Source organism: Stegostoma tigrinum, chromosome 44 (genome assembly GCF_030684315.1).
Source record: "Stegostoma tigrinum isolate sSteTig4 chromosome 44, sSteTig4.hap1, whole genome shotgun sequence".
NCBI lineage: Eukaryota > Metazoa > Chordata > Chondrichthyes > Orectolobiformes > Stegostomatidae > Stegostoma > Stegostoma tigrinum.
In genome coordinates, this window is record NC_081397.1 from 15,267,783 (window position 1) to 15,290,004 (window position 22,222).

Below are 22,222 nucleotides of genomic sequence, written 5' to 3' on the forward strand. Positions count from 1 at the left end.
TGCCCTGAGGAATATATAGGCCTGACAAGGTAGGGACAGGTATCGTAGCTGATAAGGTGACACTGAAACAGCTGATTTGTTTCTTCTCTTCTCCAGTAATCAATAACAGCATCATGAGACATTTAATTCTTGATTTTTTCTATTGACTTCAAATTCCACCATTGGCCATGGGCAGGATTTGAACTGAGGTCCCTAGAATAAGAGATAGTTTGTGGGTTAATAACCCAGCAATAAGGACATTAGGTCATTGTGATAACCCTTCTAAGGCTCATGCAAAGTTACTAATCTCATGGAGATCACTGCGAGTGGGTTGTTTAGCAACAGGCAATGGCTTGTCCATTGAGAACTCATTGCCTGAGCGCTTTATAATGCAGTATGGGCCTGCTGAACTGGCCACCACGGGGTGTGGCTAGCCCAAGTACACCATGAGTAGTGGCTCCTTATTTTGGTGTTCAACAACAAATGATGGCCTCTTTCCAAAATTTGTTCATGTGTTATTAAAGCCAGTGGTGCCATCATTGTCTCACATGTCTATAGGAAAATGATTATCACTGAAATGTATTCCTGCATTCAGAATTCTGTCCCTCTTTGGTTTGCTGCACTTTTCCAAATTATGCGCTCATTTCACTTGTTGTTTCTGTATTTATCGTCAAAGCCCAGTTCATGGGAATGAAAGAACATGGGGTTTCAAGACTAATCTTGAGGATCCAATTTAAATTTGTATGGTATGCATTGTACATGAGAAACAATTTCGTGAAATGTGTTTTTGCCAATGAAAATTGTAAGGCTGTATTGAATAAGTGCCCTGGTTTGCTCTCTACAGAAGCATTCTATCCAAACTCAGTGCGGCCATAGTGGGGATAATGTGTATAACCCATCGATGTTGAGTCCTGAAGGCTGCTGGGTCCCCAAGAGGGAGATGAGATGCCATTCTCCAGCTTGCTCTGAGCTTTGCTGGAGCACCGCAGCAAGACCCCAAGGTGAAAATGTGGGTTGGAGTGGAACGTAGTGCGATGTTAAAGGGACACAAGACTGGAAGCTCAGGATCATTTTTACAGACAAAATATCAGCATTCCTCAAAGCAGACACCCAGTCTGTTTCATCTCCCCGGTGTGAAGGAGACCCGGCTGTGAGCACTGAAGACAGTTGAGGTGTAGTGCAGCGAGATCACTGCTTCACCCGGCAGATGTGACTGAGCCCTTGGATAGTGAGTGGGGAGGAGGTAAGTGGGCAAGAGTTCCACAACATAATATCCGGTTAGCGACAGCAGCTTTTGTTTTAAACCACAGGTGGAAGTTCAAGTGGCCCAGGAACATACTATTCCAATCCCCAAACACATCACAATTCACCTTATTGTACACAGCAGCCTGACTAACCCGCAAGGTTATGTGGCCCATTTTGGATACACCATTCCCCCTCCGCCAGAATATTTCCCTTCCCTACTCAAAGCAGTCGAGGTGTCCCAGAAGCACATTTACACACAAGAACAGAAACCTGGGGAAGTAGGGAAAGGAATAACAGAACTAACAGCACAGGTCAATCTGATAAGAGTTTGGTTTTACTTCCTGCCTTTGGTTGAGGTCAAACAGAGGAGCTGTACTCAATCATTGCGCAGAGCATCGTTTGCCGTTGTGGTGAATCAGTGATTTTCTGAGATCTTCAAAACTAACGTCCTGCATCTGACACCTTTCAATGATTCACACTATTTGTCATCGCTCTATTCGTCCATCCATTCATTTATCAATTTATCTTCACATGGCTCATTTCTTCAGGTTACATTCCAAGAATTAAATAAGCTGCTAATGCTGCTTTTTTCTGCACCAAGAGTTGAATAAAAATACATTGAAGCTGCCACTTACAGAAGCACAAACCTGCCCGATATTCTTACTGGACATACTTGCTTCGATACAACAGAGAACAGCACAGCAAAGGAACAGGCTCTTTGGCCCACAATGCTGTGCCAAACTTGATGCCAAATTGAACTAATCCCTTCTGCCTGTACATAGTCTATATCCCTTGCATATTTGTGTGTTTATCTAAAAGCCCCTTAAATACCCTTCTGACTGTCAACCTACTGTATCTATGCCTCTCATCATTTTATAAAGCTCTGTGAGGTCTGCCATCAGCCTCTGCCGCTCCAGAGGAAACAACCCTATTCGGCCCATTGAGATAACAAGGTGTAGAGCTGGATGAACACAGCAGGCCAAGCAACATCCGAGGAGCAGGAAGGCTGTCTTCTTCAGAGTAAGGGTCTAGGCCCGAAACATCAGGCTTCCTGCTCCTCCGATGCTGCTTGGCCTGCTGTGTTCATCCAGCTCTACACCTGTTATCTCAGATTCTCCAGCATCTGCAGTTCCTACTATCTCTGAACCTATTCTGTCCAGCCTCTTCTTCTACCCTCTAATCCAGACAGCACCTTCTGCACCCTCTGCAAAATTTCTGCATCCTTCCTGCCGTGTAATGGCCAGAACTGAAGAAAATACTCTGAAGTGCGGCCTAACCGAAGCCTTATAAGGATGCTACAACATCACTTCCTGACACTTGCACTCGATGCCTGACCAATAAAGTCGAGCACACCCTATCCACACATGGGCCCACTTTCAGGAAGCTATGGGCTGGGACCCCAAGCTACCTCTGGAAATCAATGCAATTAAGGGACTTGCCATTAACTGTACATTTTCCTTGAAGAAATGATCTCCCAAAATGCAACAAATCTGCAACTGGTTCATCTCCCAGTTTACCCCACACTGTCCACAACTCCTCTGATCTTTCTGCTGCCTGTAAAAGCACTAACCCACATATCTAGTTTTCATCAAAGTCATTTTTAAAAATTAGAAACAGCAGAGATCCCAACATGAATCCCTGAGAAACACTGATCCACCACAATCCTCTGTCGGCGATGGGCAAGCCAATTCTGGATCCAAATGGAAGTCACCGTTGATCCCATGCATCTTATTCTTCTCGATGGGCCAAACATGAGGGGCTTATCGAAAGCCAAACTGAAATTCACTGCTCTGTCTTCAAACGCACCCTCATCGCCTTGTCAATTAAGTTAGGAAGACATGACCTGCCCCACACAATACCATTCTGACTGTCCCTAATTAGGTTATGCTTTTCCAAAAGGGCATAAATCCTATCCCTAAGAATTCTCTCCAATAGTTTCCCAACTATTGTTGTGAGATTCATCAGTCTAAAATTTCCTGGATTATCCCTGTTCCCCTTCTTGAACAGATGGACGACATTATCTACTCGCCAGTCGGCAGGGACCTCTCCATTGGCTACAGAGGATAAAATAATCTTGGTCAAGGCCCCATCAATCTCCTCTTGTGCTTCTCTCAATAACCTGTGGTAGATCGCAATGGGCTTTGGAGACTTCTCCACCTTTATACTCTTCAAGAGATCTAGAACCACTTCATTCTTGACCTCAAAATGCCCCAGCATATTAGCATGCCCTACACGAACCACACTATTATCCAAGTCCTTCTCTGTGGGGAATACTGACACAAAGTACTCATTTAGGATCCTGCCCATATCTGCTGCCTCCAAACACAAGTTCCCTCCTTTTCCCTTGAGTGATCCTATTTTAATGTATGTATAAAATGCCTTTGGATTCTCCTTAACTCTATTTGCAAAGGGCATTTCATGGCCCCGCATTGCTCTCCAAATTTACTGCTTCAGTTCTTTCCTGCTAACCTCATATTCCTCACAGGCCCTGTGTGATTCCAACTTACTAAATCTTACATATACTTCCTTTTCCTTTTCGACTCACAAACCTCTCCTGCCATGCAAGGATCCCACAGCTTGCCATCCTCATCTTTCCTTGTCCTTCCTCCTCACTGGAACATGCTAATTCTGAACTCTGTTCAGATGGCATTTCAACAATTCCCACATGTCGAATGTGGACTTGCCAGATTACAGCAACTCCAGATGCTGGAGAATCTGTAATAACAAAGTGTAGAGCTGGATGAATACAGCAGGCCAAGCAGCATCTTTGGAGCACCAAATCTGATGTTTCTGGCCTAGACCCTTCATCAGAAATAAGGGAGGGGAAGAGGGTTGTGAAATAAATAGGGAGAGGTGGGAGGTGGATTGAAGATGGATCGAGGAGAAGATGGGTGGAGAGGAGACAGACAAGTTAAAGGGGCGGGGATGGAGCCAGTAGAGGTGAGAGTAGGTGAGGAGGTAGGGAGGGGACGGGTCAAGGGGTCGGGCTGAGGTTAGTAGGAAGGAAATGGGGGTGCGGCTTGAGGTGGGAGGAGGGGACAGGTGAAAGTAAGAACAGGTTAGGGAAGTGGGGACGAGCTGGGCTGGTTTTGTGATGCAATAGGGGGATGGGAGGCTTTGAAGCTTGTGAAATCCATGTTGATAACATTGGGCTGCAGGGTTCCCAAGTGGAATACGAGTTGCTGTTCCTGCAACCATCGGGCAGCGTCGTTGTGGCCCTGAAGGAGGCCGAAGATGGACATGACATCTGTGGAATGGGAGGGGAGTTGAAATGGTTCACGACTGGGAGGTGCAGTTGTTTATTGTGAACTGAGTGTAGGTGTTCTGCAAAGCGGTCGGTTACTTCAACGTACAGGAAGCCACAGTGGGTACAGCGGAAGCAGTATACCACATTGGCAGATGTGCAGGTGAACATCTGCTTGATATGGAAAGTCATCTTGGGGCCTGGGATGGGGGTGTGGGAGGAGGTGTGGGGGCAAGTGTAGCATTTCCTGCAGTTGCAGGGAAAAGTGCTGGGTGTGGTGGGGTTAGAGATAGTGTGGAGCGGACAAGGGAGTCACGGAGGGAGTGGTGCCTCCGGAAAGCAGACAAGGGTGGGGATGGAAAAATGGCTTTGATGGTGGGTTGGGATTGCAGATGGCGTAAGTGTCAGAGGGTGATGCGTTGGATCCGGAGGTTGGTGGGTTGGTACGTGAGGATGAGGGGCACTCTCTTTTGGTGGTTATTGCGGGGACGGGGTGAGTTGCGGGAAATGCGGAGACACGGTTGAGGGCATTCTCGACCACTGCAGGGGGTGGGGGTTGCGGTGGGGAAGTTGTGGTCCTTGAAAAACGAGGACATCTGAGATGTACGGGAGTGGAATGCCTCATCCTGGGAGCAGATACAGCAGAGGTGTAGGAATTGCGGATAGGGGATGGTATTTTTGTAGGAAGGTGGGTGGGAGGAGGTGTATTCTAGGTAGCTGTGGGAGTCAGTGGGCTTGAAATTGGTATCGGTTTCTAGGTGGTTGTCTGAGATAGAGGCAGAGGTGTCCAGGAAGGTGAGGGAGATGTTAGACATGGTCCAGGTGCAACAGGGCTCCAGCCTAATACTGATGGGAAATTACAATGTTGGAGTGTTCCTATTTATCTGCTGCCCCGGTCTTCTACATGGAAGTGGCTGTGGCTTTGGAAGGTGCTGTGAATCGGAGCCTTGATGAATTTCAATGGCACATAGCCCTGACTTGGTGCATCAGTGGTGAAGGGACTCTGCTCATCTCAAAGTATCCACCCCTCAGTACTGAAACACTGACAGTGCGGCACTCCCTCAGTACTCAATGCCCTACCTCAGATCAATCTCTTTCTTTCTCTCGACCTCCCTTCACTGTCACCCTCCCTCACTCACTCCAGTTCAGTCTCGACCACTTTTTAGCCTCTCCATCGTGACTTGACGTTTCTCTTTCTACCCTTTGTGTCACATTTGATTTCCCATACAATACTCACATTCCAGCTCTGAGCAGTAGGCAGAGGAGAACAGCCCCAGGAACATATTCCTGCTCCCTGTCTCACAATCACCAACAAAATGAGATTCTGACCTCCCTGCACCAGTTACATCAACTTGAGAACTTCACTAACCAGTGATTTAACATCAGCTGTAAGGCTCTGGCTTGACCTGTCGCGTACCTGACCAGGGTGTGGTTGATTGGGACAGCTTTCAGATTGAAACAGTAGGGGGTTCTTTGCTTTCACTTTAAGAGAAGAACTTTACTTTGGATCTAACACTGCACTGTCCCTGATCTTGGGGTGTTTCATGGGGACAGTGTGGAGACAGATTTCAGCTGGAAAGAGCAAAGGCAGCTTTATTTTCAGTTTAAAGGAATGGAGAAAGCTTTACGGTATATCTAATTTTATTCTCTCCCTGTCCGGGGGCGAGGGGTTGTTGGTGGGGATACTGTCCAGGGAGCCTTACTTTCAGTTTAAAAGAGTAGGGGTAGCTTGACTTTCAGTTCATAGAAGCAGAGAAAACTTTGTCTAACCCCATGCTAGATTTGTCCTGTGAGTGTTTGACGGGCCATGTAGAAAGAGGTCTATTTTCCATTTGCTTTTATATTAAAAGAGTAGAGAAGTCTCCATTCTGTATCTGATCCCGTGCCATACCTGTCCTGAGAATACTCAATGCAGAGAGTTTAAGAGATAGCTGGGCATGTTAAACTAGTAGCTTAATATTCCCACTCGCCCATGTGCCTGTGGGATGTAGTGATTGTGTTGGAGAAGGAGTTGGAATAAATGCTTGTTGGATTCTTCAATACCACTCTTCTCCCAGTTTTTTATCTAAGGTGTGAAAAACACCATCAGATGAGCATCCTGTAGGAGGAAATCTCACTCCTCTGGGTAAGGAGGTTCATTTTAATCACCAAGAGTGGCTTGGCAGCCGCATTACTGATCAAGCTGGTCGGCTCCGAAAGGGCACAGCTGCTACAATGTGTCTGCCCAAGTAATAAGGGAAGAACCAGCAAGAGGAAAAAAAAACTTACTTGACTTCATCCTCACTGATCTGCAGGCTGTAGATACTGTCACAAACAAATGTATCAGTAAAAGTGACCTCTGCACAGTCCTTGTGGAGATAAAACCCCACCTCCACATTGAGAATAACCTCCATTTTGTTGCATGGCACTGTCGTTGTGCAAAATGGGACAGACTTCAAACAGATCTAGCAACTCAAGGCTGGACTTCCCTGGGGTGCTGGAGGCCATGTCCAGCAGAATTGTACTCCAGCACAATCTGCAACTTTATAGCCCAGCATATTCACCACTTAACCGTTACCATCAGGCCAGGGCATTAATCCTAGTTCAATGGAGAATGCAGGAGGGCATGTCAGGAGCAGCACCAGGCATACCTAAAGAGGGGTCAACCTGGGAAGCGAGTTCCTCAGGGCAATGTCCTCGGCCCAACCATCTTCAGCTGTTTCATCAATGACCTCCCCTCTACTTTAATGTCAGAAGTGGAGGCGTTTGGTCATGTTTGCACAATGTTCAGCATCATTCATAACTCCCCAGACAATGAAGCAGTCCGTGTCCAAACGCAACAAGGCCTGGGCAATTTTCAGGCTCGGGCGGAAAAGTGGCAAGTAACATTTGTCCCACACAAACGCCAGACATAGTGGTCTCAAATAAGGGACCATCTAACATTTAATGGCATTACTACCACTGAACCCACACAATCAAAATACTGTGGAGATTATTGACCAGAAACTGTGGCTGTGAGAGCAGGCTATGAATGTTCGCAGTGTGTCGTTCACATCCTGATTCTCCAAAGTCTTTCCAGTGTTTATCAAGTCAGGTGTGTGAAGGAATATTCCTCACATGCCTGGATGTGCGCAGCTCCAAGAACGTTCAAGAAGCTTGATACCCTCAAGGACAAAGCAGTTTGCTTGACCGGCACCGCATTCACAAACATCCACTCCCTCTACCACCTATCCTCAATAGAAGCACGGTGGACTATCTGTGAGATGCACTGAGGAAATTCAAAGGCTCCTTTATACAGCACTTTATAATCCCACAACCACTTGCATTTGAAAGCTCAAGGATAGCAGGCACATGGTAACATCACATCTGTAAGTTTCCCCTCCAAGTCACTCATCGTCTTACTTGGAAATATATCGCCGTTACTTCAGTGTCACTGGTTAAAAGTCCTGGAGTTCTCTTCCTTAAAAGCATTTTGAGTCTTCATAGAGCACACAGATTGCAGCAGTTCAAGAAGGCAGCTCACCACCACTTTCCCAAGGAACAATGAGAAAAGGACAACAAGTCCTGGCCTAGCCCACATCCCATGAGTGTTTTTTTCTTCATGAAACCTTTCAAACCTCTCAATTAGTTCCAAGCTATAACTCACTCTGGATATCTATTACTCTACCTGCGATCCAACCAGAATGTCTCCATTTAATTCCAGTGTGACTTGTTCTGCTTAGTTTAACCTGGGCTCACCATGACTCTGCCTAGTTTACTCAGTTTTCTGGGAGTTGGCAGCCTGCCCTGCACTGTCTTGCTATTCAGGGCACTATGTAGAGCTCTATAATAGATGAGCTGCAAAGCTCGGAGATGCTGAGGGATCTGCGTGCTCGAGTGCATGAATCACACAAGGTTCGTCATTGTTTGTGTCTGTGTGTGCGGTTGATTTCGTGTGAAACCTCCCTGAACAGTGGATGGTGCGTTTCATTGTTCAGGCCCACAGATGTGATGTGGTGAAAGGCTAAAGCCAGTGGGGTTAGATTCTTAATGAGTTGTGAGTGAGTTTCTGTTTACTGCTTATGGTTTCAAAGCTTTAATATACCTCTAAACTTGACATGCACTTTGCCAAATTAGGTGTTTGGAATTTCACCTCAGCAACTAACTAGTGCCCTGAGAATGGTCATCCCATCACCCCCCCCAACACCCAGGTCACAGTATTGATCCAGTGTCACTCCCCAGTCTCGCCAGAGCTCAGTGAGTGAGTGTGCATGGCAAATGTGAGAGGCCAGGCAGGCAAGAAAAATGAATAATAAGGCACACATACACACAGTTTCAAAAACAGTGAGGCCAAAAATAAGCAGACGTTGAAAGGCACACAGGTCAATCTCTGTCAGAGGTTTGTGAAGAATAGTTTCCAGAACAATGACTATTGAACAATTGATGTCAGGATGCTTGGATTTTACAATTTTGTGTAAATCATTTTAAAGACCATAAGATGTAGAAGGAGAAGTAGGCCACTCAACCCATCGAGTCTGCTCTGCTATTCAGTGAGATTATGCCTGATCTGATTATCTTCAACTCCAGTATCCTGCCCTTTTTCCCATATCACTTGGTTTCCATTACTAATTTGACATCTATCGCATCTTTGAATATACGTAATAACCCAGCCTCAAAAGCCCTCGAAGTAAAGAATTCCACAGATACACTCCCTTCATAGAGAAGAGATTCCTCCTGATCTGTATCTTAAGTGGACAATCCGTTATTCTGAGATGATACCCTCTGGTGCTAAAGTCTTCCCACAATGGGAAACAGCTTCTCCACATCCAGCTTGTCAAGTTCCTCCAAGAAACTTCTATGTTTCAATGAGGTTACCTCTCCTTCTTTGAAACTAAATGAATGCAGGCCCAAGCTCCACGACTTCTCCTCATCAGACAATCCCTCCATAACTGAGATCAGCCTTGGAAGCCTTCTCTGACTGCCTCCAATGCCAATATATCTTTTCTTAGATAAAGAGCTGAAAACTAGAAAACTATTCACTGTTGTCCAGCTGCGATCTGACTATCCTCTTGTATAGGTTCAGCAGAACCTCCTCACTTTGATACTTTATCCTGTTTTGTTTTGATGGTGGTTGGCTGGTAGCATTTAGAGTGAGAGATTCTTTTACCTGCAAAGCAAGGGCTGCTGTTGGGTGAGTTTTTGGCTGCGACTTTTCCGGTACTGTGGTGCTTGATCCCCAGCTGGTGGAGACAGGCTTGTAGTTCACTAGCAAACCTCTGCCACTAGCCCTTACCAGGGTTGCACTCGATATTTAACCACTTGTATTTTATATATTCCTGGGAAGATAAGACATAAACTTTAGGAGAGGTCTTTCTGTTAAAGGGTAAGCGGGGGGTGGGGACGGTGAGGGGAGCGGGTGATATAGTCAGCTCCTTTATGATAATTTTCTGTCACATTTCTCTCTCTCTCTCATTTGAAATTTTGCTGACATATTGCAGGCGTCACGGCATTGTTTCAGGCAGGGGTCATAATTTCGGGAGGGAACATGAGGGAGGTCAGAAAATAGCTCATGTTTAACAACAAAAAAATGAAAGGCAAACAAACAAAGAAATTTTACAGCTGACCTTAGAGAGACTTCAATATTGGAAATACTCACAGCTGGGAGTGTCAGCATTTCACAGCATTGATCAGCTAAATGTTTGTTGAATCTGTTTTTTAAAAAATCTATTGTAATGAGTAGGGTGAGATTTTTCATGTTTTACTGAGATCACTCTCTTGATTTAAAAAAAATAAACAACAGGTATTAAGTTATCCTAGAGCAGTAAGACTGCGCTATTTTCTGGGTTGTTGATGAAGACACAGAGATGGCCTTTAGTAGAGTGATGTGCTCTTCCTGCCTGATGTGGGACATTCAGGAAAAAATCAGTGGTACTGGTGATAATGTCTGCAGGAAGTGCAAATCCTATTGGATCACATAGAGTAGCAGTTAGAAGTAATGAGGAATTTGCTGGAGCCAGGGGTGTGATGAATGGAAGTATCAAGAAGGTAGAAAAATTCCAGGTACCATTAGGTAGATGGGTTACCTCTAGGAAAGGTAGGAGGGAAGGCCGGTAATTCAGGAGTCTCCTGCGGCTATCTCAATATCAAATAAGTTTGCTGTTTCGGAAAATATAGTGGGTGATGGACTCTCAGGGGAATACAGCATTAACAGCCATATTTCTGAGGCTGAGGCTGGCTCTGATGAAATGGGGGTGATAAATCACATTTCAAGTGATCAATTGTGACAGGGGACTTTCTGGTCAGAGGCACAGATAATCACTTCTGCGGCCAACAGTGAGACATCAGAATGGTGTGTGGCCTCCCTGTTGTGAAGATCAAGGATATCTTGGAGAGGGTGCAGAATATTCCCAAAGAGGAGAGCGATCAGCAGGAGGTCGCTGTACATATAACATAGAACACAGAAAAGTACAGCACAGTACAGGCCCTTCAGGCCACGATGTTGTGCCGTGGAATAATCCTAATCCAAAAATAAAATAACCTAACCTATATTCCCCTCAATTCACTGCCGTCCATGTGCATGTCCAGCAGTCACTTAAATGTCACTAATGACTCCGCTTCCACGACTACCACTGGCAAAGCATTCCATGCGCTCACAACTCTCTGGGTGAAGAACCTCCCTCTGACATCTCTATACCTTCCTCCTAACACCTTAAAACTATGACCCCTCGTGGCAGTCAATCCTGCCCTGGGGAAAGGTCTCTGGCCATCGACTCTATCCATGTCTCTCATTACCTTGTACACCTCGATCAGGCCACCTCTCTTCCTCCTTCTCTCCAGAGAGAAAAGTCTGAGCTCAGTCAACCTCTCCTCGTAAGACAAGCCCTCCAGTCCAGGCAACATCCTGGTAAACCTCCTTTGCACCCTCTCCAAAGCCTCCACATCTTTCCTATTATAGGGCGACCAGAACTGGACACAATATTCCACGTGTGGTCTCACCAGGATCTTGTACACAGCAGCAAAACCTCATGGCTCGTAAACTCGATCCCGCTGTTAATGAAAGCCAAAACACCATATGCTTTCTTAACAACCTTATCCACTTGGGTGGCAACTTTGAGGGAGCTATGCACTTGAACACCAAGATCCCGCTGTTTCTCCACACTGCCAAGAATCTTGCCTTTAATCCTATATTCAGCATTTAAATTCGGCCTTCCAAAATGCATCACTTCCCATTTATCCAGGTTGAACTCTATCTGCCATTTCTCAGCCCAGCTCTGCAGACTGTGAATGTCTCACTGAAGCCTGCAATAGCCCTCGATACTATCAATGGCACCTCCAACCTTTGTGTCATCAGCAAACATACTAACCCACTCCTCAACCTCCTCATCCAAGTCATTTATAAAAACTACAAAGAGCAGAGGCCCAAGAACAGAGCCCTGCAGGACACCACTCAGCACTGGGCCTCCAGGCAGAATACTTACCATCTACAACCCCTCTCTGCCTCAGGTCAGCCAACCAATTCTGAATCCAGACAGCCAGATTACCCTGTATCCCATACCTCCTGACTTTACTTCCCATCTGTTTTTACTCAGGAGAAGGATGTAGGTGCAGAATTCTTGAAGAGAGACTGTGAGGTTCTTGAGCAGATTGACATCGGGAGTGAGGAGGTATCAGAGGTTTTGGCAGGTTGAAAGTGCACAAAGCCCCAGGTCTGGCTGAGTTGTATCCCAAGCTGCTGTGAGAGACAGAGCAGGAAATTACAGCTGCTCCGACCCAAAATGCTCATTGCTCTCTGGCCACAGTGGAGGTGCCAGGGAGCTGGAGGACAGCTAATGCCATTCTACTTTTCAAGCCGGTTGTGAGATAAACAAAGAAATTAAACTCTAGAGAGTCTCACATCATGGTAGGGAAACCTCAGGATAAAATTCAGAAGGAGAGACTTAATCTCCACTTGGGAAGCCAGATTTGATAAGGGATAGTCAGCATAGCTTTGTCAGAGGGAAATCTTATCAAATATGTCAGACTGAATTTTTTTGCAGAGGTGACCAGCTGTGTGGGTGACGGTAATGCAGAAGATGTGGTTTATAGGAATTTCAGCAAGGCCTTTCACAAGGTCCCACATGGGAGACTGCTAAAGAAGGTAAAATCATCTTGGCAAGTTGAGTCCAACGTTGGTTTAGTGCCCAGAGACACAGAGTGGTAGAGGCACTGTTTGAGTGCCCGGAGTCTAGTGTGCAGTGGGAGGTCACAGGGTCCTTATTGTTTGGGAGGTATATAAACAATACAGATCAGAGTGGGGAGAAGGTGTGGAATGATAAGTAAGTTTGTGAATGACACAATGATTGTGTGGGCGGTTGACAGTGAGGAAGAAGTTGTTAGGTTAGAGAAGGATATAAATGGATTGGTCAGATGGACAGATCAGTGGCAGGTGGAACTTAACCCTGGTAAATGGGAGGTGATGCACTAAGACAAAGAGAGTTCAATGAATGATAGGACACTGGGAAGCTCAAAGGATCAGAGAGATCAGGAGTGCTTATCCATGAATCCCTGATGGCAGCACAACATGGTAATAGGATGGTTCGTAAGGCATTTGGGACACGATTTTATCAGTTGAGGCATCGATTTTAAGAGCAGGAAGGTTATGTTGGAGCTGTACAGAACATTGGCTCGGCCACAGGCAGAGTGCTATGTGCAGTTCTGTTCTCCAGACTATAGGAAAGATGTGATTACATTGGACAGGGTGGAGAGGAAAGTCACCAGGATGTTGTCTGGGACGGAGAATTTCAGCAATGGTGGGAGGCTGGATAAGCTTGGGTTGTTTTCCTTGGAGGGGAGAAGATAGAGGGGGAACCTGATAGAGCTTATGAGGGGCATGGACAGGGTGGATAGGAAGCAGCTGTTCAACTTAGTCGATGGGTCAGTAAGAAGGGGCATAAATTTAAGGTGAAAGGCAGGAAAAGCTTTTTCACCCAGATTGTGGTGGAATCGAGAAAGGGCTAGTGTTCCTGAGCTCACCCTGGAGGCAGCATCCCTGGAGCTGGCCACTTGTTCAACAGGTTGACTTTATGATACAATGGTGACTATGCATTTCAATTCAGATTTTAGCTGGACATATTAATAACATCCTCTATTATATAACATCTAAATAATGGGTTGTCAAAATGTACAGCAATCAGTCAATTTCTGTGTCATGCAGTGCGTGTGAAATGAGATTGCTGTGAGACAAGAATAAGTCATCTCACCAACCTGCCTCTGAGCGGAAAGTTGCTGCATGTTGTCTGTCCTAAAGTGATACTTAAGATCAAGAGAATTGTGCTACTGAAATCATACTGCTGTGTGTCATCCAGGGCTCCCTTATTGAGCCAGGTTCACAGCACCAATTAAAGAACGCATATTCTATGAGGTCTAGCTGGTTGGCTTCATTATAGTCACTACAGTGGGTGCCTGGAATTTGCTGCCCAAGTTGGTGGTGGAGGGAGACCCTTAACTCTTTTAAAAATACCTTAACCCGCACCTTAAGTGCTATAAAGCTGTACGGTTATGGGCCATGTGCAGGAAGATTGGATTAAAGAGCATCTGGATGTCTTCGAGTCATCATAGTCAAGATGAGCTGAATGCCACCCTTCTGTGCTGTATCATTTCTATAGTTCTAATAGGAAGTAAACTTCTGCACCTTCCCTTCACATCTTTGCAATAGGAACATCAGTTGTCCTGACACAAATTGGATTGGCAATATCACTGTTTGAGTTCACCGAAGTCAATGCAATGCAGGCGAATGTGACTGGTTTAACTGCCTGAGATTTGGAACAGTTATGATCAGCTGATTCCAGGTATGTCTGAATAGAAACTTACAAAGACAACATTTATGACCTCCAGGAAGCTGACTGAGCAAGTATGACGTCAGTTATTAGTCATTTTTTTGAACAGTTTGCAACAGGGTAGGTTGTCCTTGGTGGTGTCTGTTTGAAATATGAATTATAAAATCAAGCTTAACTTTTGTTGAAGGGTTTTAGGCTTTGCCATGCAATTAGTATCTGTACCCAAATTCTATGGGCCTAAATGCTGAAAAGTCCCGGGATTATGGTCTGTGCCAGAAATCTTTAAAAGATCTGTCTCTTGATTAAGCTTTAAAAGTATAAAACATAGGTAATAAGTTTGCCTGAACCAGTGCTTTTTAAAGCCATAAGACTGTACTATTTTCTGGGTCTGTAGATTGTTAAGGTGCACAGATGGCCTTTAGCAGAGTAATGTGCTCTTCCTGTCAGATGTGGGAGAGTTTCCACGTTACTGATGGTTATGTCTGCAGGAAGTGTGTTTTGTTTTGAATCCCGTCAGATTGCATGGATCTTTTGGAGCGGCAGTTAGAGGCAATGAGGGGTTTGCAGGAGCTAAGCGGGTGTGTGATGGATGGCAGTTGCAGAGTGAGAGAAAAACAGAAGGTATTGTCAGGTGGATGGGTGACTTCCTGGAAAGGTAGGTGAGCAAAGCAGGGCAAACAGGAGTCTCCTGTGACCATCCCCATCTCAAACAAGTATGCTGTTTTGGAAAATGTAGAGGTTGATCGACTCGCAGGGGAACGGAACACAAATAGCCAGGTTTCTGGTACTGAGACTGGCTATAATGTAACGAGGGGTACATCAGATCCCAAGCTATTGATTGTGATCGGGGATTCTCTAGTCAGAGGCACAGACAGATGTTTCTGTTGCTGACAGTGTGAAATCAGAATGGTGTGCTGCTTCCCTGGTGCCAGAATCAAGGGTATGGGGAGAGGGTGCAGAATATTCTCAATGGGGAGAGGGGTCAGCAGGAGGTTGTTGTATGCATTGGATTGAATGATAAAGGAAGAGAAAAGGATGAGATTCTGAGGAGAGAATATTTGAAGTTAGGCAGGAATATAAAAGGAGGTCCTTGAGGGGAATAATATCTGAATTACTCCCAGTGCCATGAGCTGGTGAGGGTAGGAATAGGAGGATAGAGCAGATGAATGCGTGGCTAAGGAGCTGGTGCAGGGGAGAAGGAATCACATTTTTGGATCATTGGAATCTCCAGAACGTTAACGTGAAGGGTAAGGCTGGTAGGTGTAGGGAATGCTGGGTGATGACAGAAATTGAAGTTTTAGTCAAGAATAAGAAGGAAACATATGACAAATATAGACAGCAAAGGTCAAGTGTACAGGTTAGTACCAACGACAGAGGAAGAGAAAAGGATGAGTTTCTAAAGCGAGAATGCAGGAAATTATGAAGCAGGCTGAGCATAGGCCCTCAAGGGCAATAATATGTGGCTTACTCCTGTGCCATGTGTTAGTGGCAGTCAGAATAGAAAAATAGAGCAGATGATTGTGACTGAGGAGCTGGAGTGTGGGAGAAGGAAACACATTTTTGGCTCATCGGAATGTCTTCTGGGGTACAATTGATCTGTCTAAGAAGGACATGTTGCACCTGAGCGGCACAATGGCTCAGTGGTTAGCACTGCAGCCTCACAGCGCCAGGGACCCGGGTTTGAATCTGGCCTTGGATAACTGTCTGTGCAGAGTTTGCACATTCTTGCTGTGTCGGCGCGGGTTTCCTCTAGGTGCTCTGGTTTCATTCCACAGTCCGAAGATGTGCAGGCTAGGTGGATCAGCCATGCTAAATTTCCTGTAGTGTTATAGGGATGGGGCTGAGTGGGATTCTCAAGGGGCAGTGTGTACTTGTTGGGCTGTAGGGCCTGTTTCCACACTGTAGGGAATCTAATCTAATCTGACACGGAACACAGATTTGCCCTCTCGGGAGTTTCTTTTGAGGGGATGTCGATTGTGTCGGAGAAATAGTGAGGAAAGATGTCAGTCCGAGGCTGGAGCAGTTGAGAAAAGGAGCAAATCAAACAGTCAAAGCAGTCTGGAGCAGGACTGATAAATTGCACTGCATTTATTTCAAAGCAAGAGGCCGGTCAGGTAAGGAAGATGAACTCAGGCCATGATTGGGAACATGGGACTGGGATATCATAGCTATTACAAAAACATGACTCAAAGATGAACAGGACTGGCAACTTAATATTGCAGGGCTCAGGTGCTCATGGAAGGATATGCTATGGAGGTGCCAGTGAGGAAAGGATAGAAAGGGGGACAAGAAAGGAGGAGGAGTGGTAATCCTTGTTAGGGATAACATTATGGCTGTGCTTAGGTAGGATATTCTGGGGAGTAGGTCCAGTGATGTTACTTGGGTCAAATTGAGAAATGAGAAAGTGGTGATCACCTTACTGACACTGGTGTATAGCTGCACCACCCCCAACCCCCCAATAGTCAGTGGGAAATTGAGAAGTACATTCGTCAGGAGATCTCCGTTATCTGTAAGGAAACTTGGCTTGTAATGTACGGGATTTTAACTCTCCAAATATAGAGTTAAGGACTTGGAGGGAGAAAAAATTGTCACGGGTGGACAAAAATATTTTTCTTACCTATTAGAGAAGGACCAAAACTTGAGCTTCTTTTGGGAAATGAGGCAAGACTGAGGTGTCAGTGGTGTGGTACGTTGGGACCAGTGATCATAACTCTATGCATTTCAAAATAGTTATGGGAAGTGTTAGACCCGATCTAAAACTTGAAGTTTCAAATTAGAGGAAGGCCAAGTTTGACTGTGTTGGGGAAGAACTTTCAAAAGTTGATTGAAACTGGATATTCACAGGTAAAGGTACGGCTAGAAAATTGGTGGTCTTCAAAAAATGAGCTAATGAGAATCCAGAGACAGTAAGTTCCAGTTACTGTGAAGGGCAAGGCTGGTATTGTATAGGGAATTCTGGATGACGAGAGGAATTGAGGCTCTGGTCAAGAAAAAAAGATGGAATCATAAGTCAAGTACAGGCAGCAGCGTTCAAGTGAATCTCAAGTAGAGTATAAGGACAGTCAAAGTATACTCAAGAGAAAAATGAGGAAGACAAAAAGGGGACATGAGATAGATTTGGCAAGTAGGGTATGGAGAATCCAAAGAGATTCCTCAAATAGATCAAAGATTAAAGAAAAAGTAACGATGGAGATAATAGGGCCCCTTAAATGTCAGGAAGGCCACCTATGTATGGAGCCGCAGGAGATGGGCAAGATAATAAATGAGCATTTTGTGCTAGTATTTACTGTGGAGAAGGGGACGGAAGGGAGGGAACTTGGAGAAACAAATAGTGATAGCTTAAAATGTGTTCCTATTACAGAGGGGGTGGTGCCGGACATCTTAAAGTGCATCAAGTTTGATCAATCCCCAGGACCTGATCAGGTGTACCCCAGAACTTTGTGGGAAGACAGGGGAGTGATTGCTGGGCCCCTTTGCTGAGATTTTGTATCATCAATAGCCCTGGGTGAAGTAGCAGAAAACTGAAGGTTGGCTAATGTGGCACCATTATTGAAGAAACATGTTACGGAACAGCGAGGGAACTATTGACCAGTGTGCCTGTTGTCAATGATGGGTAAGTTTTTGGATTCTGAGGGACAGGATTTACATATATTTGGAAAGGCAAGGAATGATTAGATATAGTCAACATGGCTTTGTGCATGAGAAATCATGTCTCATGAACTTGGTGGAGTTTCTTTAACACATTTATATGGAATTCAGTAAGGCATTTGAAAGGTCTTAAAATGCACAAAGTTAGATAAATCTCCAGGACCTGATCAAATACTTCTGTGGACATATGGGAAGCTAGGGAAGAAATGTGAGCCTGAAGTGGAGGTATTTGCATCTTTTACAGCCATAGGTGAGATGCCAGACGACTGGGGAGTGGCAAATGTTGTGGCATTATTTCAAACGTTTGCAATGAAAAACCAAAAAACTTATATTGAAACTACAAAGCAATGAGCCTAATGTGAGCCATGATAAGTTGTTTGAGGGGATTCTGAGAGATAGGATCTACGTGCGCTTGCAAAGGCAAGGACTGATTATGGATCATCAGCATGGTTAGGTGTGTGAGAAATCAGTCCTCACAGATTTGGCTGTGTTTTTTGAACATGTGACCAAGTAAGTAGATGAAGACAAAGTGGTCGATGTTGCCTATGTGGCCTTTATCAAGATGTTCAACAAGGTTCTGCATGGTAGACGGGTTATGAAGGCTGGAAGGTGTTGAATCCAGGGAAGCTCATCAGCTGGGTACAAAATTAGGCTGACAGTAGGAAACAGAGGGTAGTGGTGGATGGCCATTTTTCAGATCGAAGGCCTGCAACCAGTCGTGTACTGCAAGGGTCAGTGCTGGGTCCAGTGTTGTGTTTCGCTTATAAAAAAATGATTCAAATGAGAATGTAAGAGGCATGATTAGTAAGTTTGCGGATGACACCAACATTGGTGGTAGAGTGGATACTGAAGGTTATCTAAGACAACAACAGGACCTTGTAGTGTTACCTAAGACTACAACAGGAGGAAAGGTCACTGGACCTTCACAGATGCTGCCAGACCCGCTGTGCTTTTCCAGAAACTGTGTTTTTTTAACAACAGGATCTTTTTCAACTAGGCCAATAGGCCGAGGAATCACAAATAGAGTTTAATTCTGATGTATACAAGGTGCTGCCTTTTGGTAAAACAAACCAGTGCAGGATTTGCACAGTTAATGGTAGAGCCCTGGGAGTGGTGTCAAACAAAGAAACTTAGGGATGCAGGTACATATTACCTGGAAAGCGGCAACACAGGTAGACAGGATGGTAAAGACAGCCTTTGGCCCACTTGCCTTCATTGGTCAGAATATTGAAAATTGGGGTGGGATGTCATTTTACAGCTGTGTAATCTCTGGTAATGCCACATTTGAGATACAGTATACAATTTCAGTCACTCTAATATAGAAAAGATGCTATTCAACCAGATTGTCTGTAAAGTAGACTTACAAAGATATTATTGAAACTGGAAGATTGAGATTTAAGGAGAGACTGGATAGCCAGGGACATTTCCTCATGAGGGCCGAAAGAAAGTGAATAACGAAAGTCTCTTCTCCCAGGTGGGGGAATTCAGAACTCGAAGGCAAAAATTTAAGGTGAGAGGAAAAGATTTAAAACGGACCAAACAGGCAACTTTTTCACTCAGTGCGTTGTACATATATGGAATGAGATGCTGCAGGAATTGGTAGAGGCGTGTGCAATTACACATTTAAAATGCATTTGGACAGGTTCACCAATCGGAAAGGTTGAGACGAATATGCACCAAATGCAGGCAAACGGGATTAAGTTCAGTTTGGAAAAGTTGGTCGTCGCGGACGAGTTGCAAGTGTGTGGGGAAAATAAAAATAATTTATTCACATTACATTTCACCTGCCATGTACGTGCCCTCTCACAAGTTTGTCCAAATCAAAAATCACGCATAAGCCGATACAGATCAATTGGTCACAAACTCCTCAGACATGAGCAAGATTGCCCCCTAAAAAGATGGCGGCGACCCGTGCACTGCCGAGCAAACCGGGCCGCCGCCTCTGCGCCCCTCATTTCAAATCAAGATGGCGGCAATGAACCGAGCTATAAATTCCGGGAGAGGTGAAAAAAAAACCCGGTAGCATTGGAAGGTCGTGGTCAGAGGTAATGAGAAGCGCAAACGCTGGAGATTCCAAGATAACAAAATGCGGGGCTGGATGAACACAGCAGGCCAAGCAGTATCTTAGGAGCACAAAAGCTGACGTTTTGGGCCGAGACCCTTCATCAGAAAAGAGGGATGAGGAGAGGATTCTGAAATAAATAAGGAGAGAGGGGGAGGCGGACTGAAGATGGATAGAGGAGAAGATAGGTGGAGAGGAGAGTATGGGAGGGGCTAGGTAAGTCCAGGGAGGACGGGCAGATCAAGGGGGCGGGATGAGGTTGGTAGGTGGAAAATGGAGGTGCGGCTTGAGATGGGAGGAGGGGATAAGTGAGAGGAAGAACAGGTTAGGCAGGCGGGGACGAGCTAGGCTGGTTTTGGGATGGAGTGGTGGGAGAGGAGCTTTTAAGCTTCTGAAATTCACATTGATACCATTAGGCTGCAGGGTTCCCAAGTGGAATATGAAATGCTGTTCCTGCAACCTTCGGGTGGCATCGTTATGGCACTGCAGGAGGCCCAGGATGGACATGTCGTCTCAGGAATGGGAGGGGGAGTTCAAATGGTTTGTGACTGGGGTGTACATTTGTTTACTGTGGACCGAGCGTAGGTGTTCTGCAAAGCAACCCCCAAGCCTCTGCTTGGTTTCTCCAATGTAGAGGAAGCCACAGCGGATGCGGTATACCACATTGGCAGGTGAACATCTGCTTGATGTGGAAAGTCATCTTGGGGCCTGGGATGGGGGTGAGGGAGGTGGTGTGAGGGCAGATGTGGTACTTCCTGCAGTTGTAAGGGAAGGTGCAGGGTGTGGTGGGGTCGTATTCGGATTTACGGCTTACCGAATATGGTTAGGAAGCTTTTCCGTCGTGTCCAGTGCTCCCCACGCCGTCCCGAATTGTTAATCGTCCTACAGAAGCGACTGAAACCGCTTGTCCATCACCGTGGTGGATCTCGTGCATGCTCTATTCACACGTCGTCCTGCGCCCATGCACTGTTCTCCTTTTCCACAAGCAGATGGTGAGGAGGTGGTGGTGTTGGACCGGGGTGGACAATGTCTGAAAGCGCACAACATCAGGTGATAGACCAACATTCTCTCTCTCTGTCACACTCACGTGAATCTATGGGGTGAATTTGTATTTGCAGGGACATTCAGTTTTGTTCAAAAAGCAAATAATCTATTGATAGTCAGTCAAAATGGTGTTTTGTAAATTCCTGCTTGAGAAATAAAAACCAGTTTGACTCCAAAGTAAAACAGAAACAGATTCTGAACAAGGTCTCACTACTGATGTGCACTGTCCGACCAGAAATGTTACCCCCAAAAAAACCTTTATTTCTCTCAGGGCAACAACGACAGGAATTCGGGGATTTACACGTACATATCAATCAATTTAAAACCTTCTTACTGATGAAAGATTTTACAGCATCTTGTTTAACACGGCCTCATCAGTGGTTTGACCCTTTGATCTTTTATCTCTGAAGAGATGGTCCCCACCGCCAAATATCCCGGGTACTTGAGGCACAATTGACTGTTGGCCCGACTGTCGTCTCGACGGGAGGATCGATTAGCTCAGCTTGCTGGATGACTGATCTCAGCATCGTCGGCTTAATTCTTGAAAAATCTGAGTTTACCATTGCTTTGCAACGTCCCCATTGCCAGATTCGCGGCGACCCCCTTATTTAAGTGAGCAGCCTGAAACTCCAGTTGGACTATGGCGACTTTGCCTTTTTATTGAGTCAGTCTTGTTGTTATGCAATATAGAATGGAGCCGAGGGAAAACAAAACACTTAAATAAAATAAAGAACTGCAGATGCTGGAACTCTGAAACAAAAAGCTGATGAATGTGGGACTTTTTTTGTCCTCGCTGTTTAACTGGTTAAACTGTTCTCCATTTATCTCAAAGCTATGTCGGTCATGATGAATTTAAGTGACTTTGTCATATCTTAATGTAATGATTTGAGATAAACGTCTATAAACTTTCACTTTCAAATAAAAGGAGTTTGCAAATGACATCACTCTCAGTACAGGGTAGAAATTCAGAACACAATTTTTTTCTCTCTTATTTTGCCCCTCCTGCTGTCCCAAAGTTGTAAATGCTGGCCACACGCACGTCCATTCCTCTTTGGGGTGAAATCCATATCTACTGTTTCCTTCCACAATTCCCAGATTTCTTCCGACTCCCAACTCTTCTGCTTCTCTCCATTACTGCAGTTCCTATCTGTTCACAGAAAATCAAACAAGTGAGAGTTTGAGGCTTGCAACGAATTCTGTGCAATTATACAAGGAACTATTCAGGCC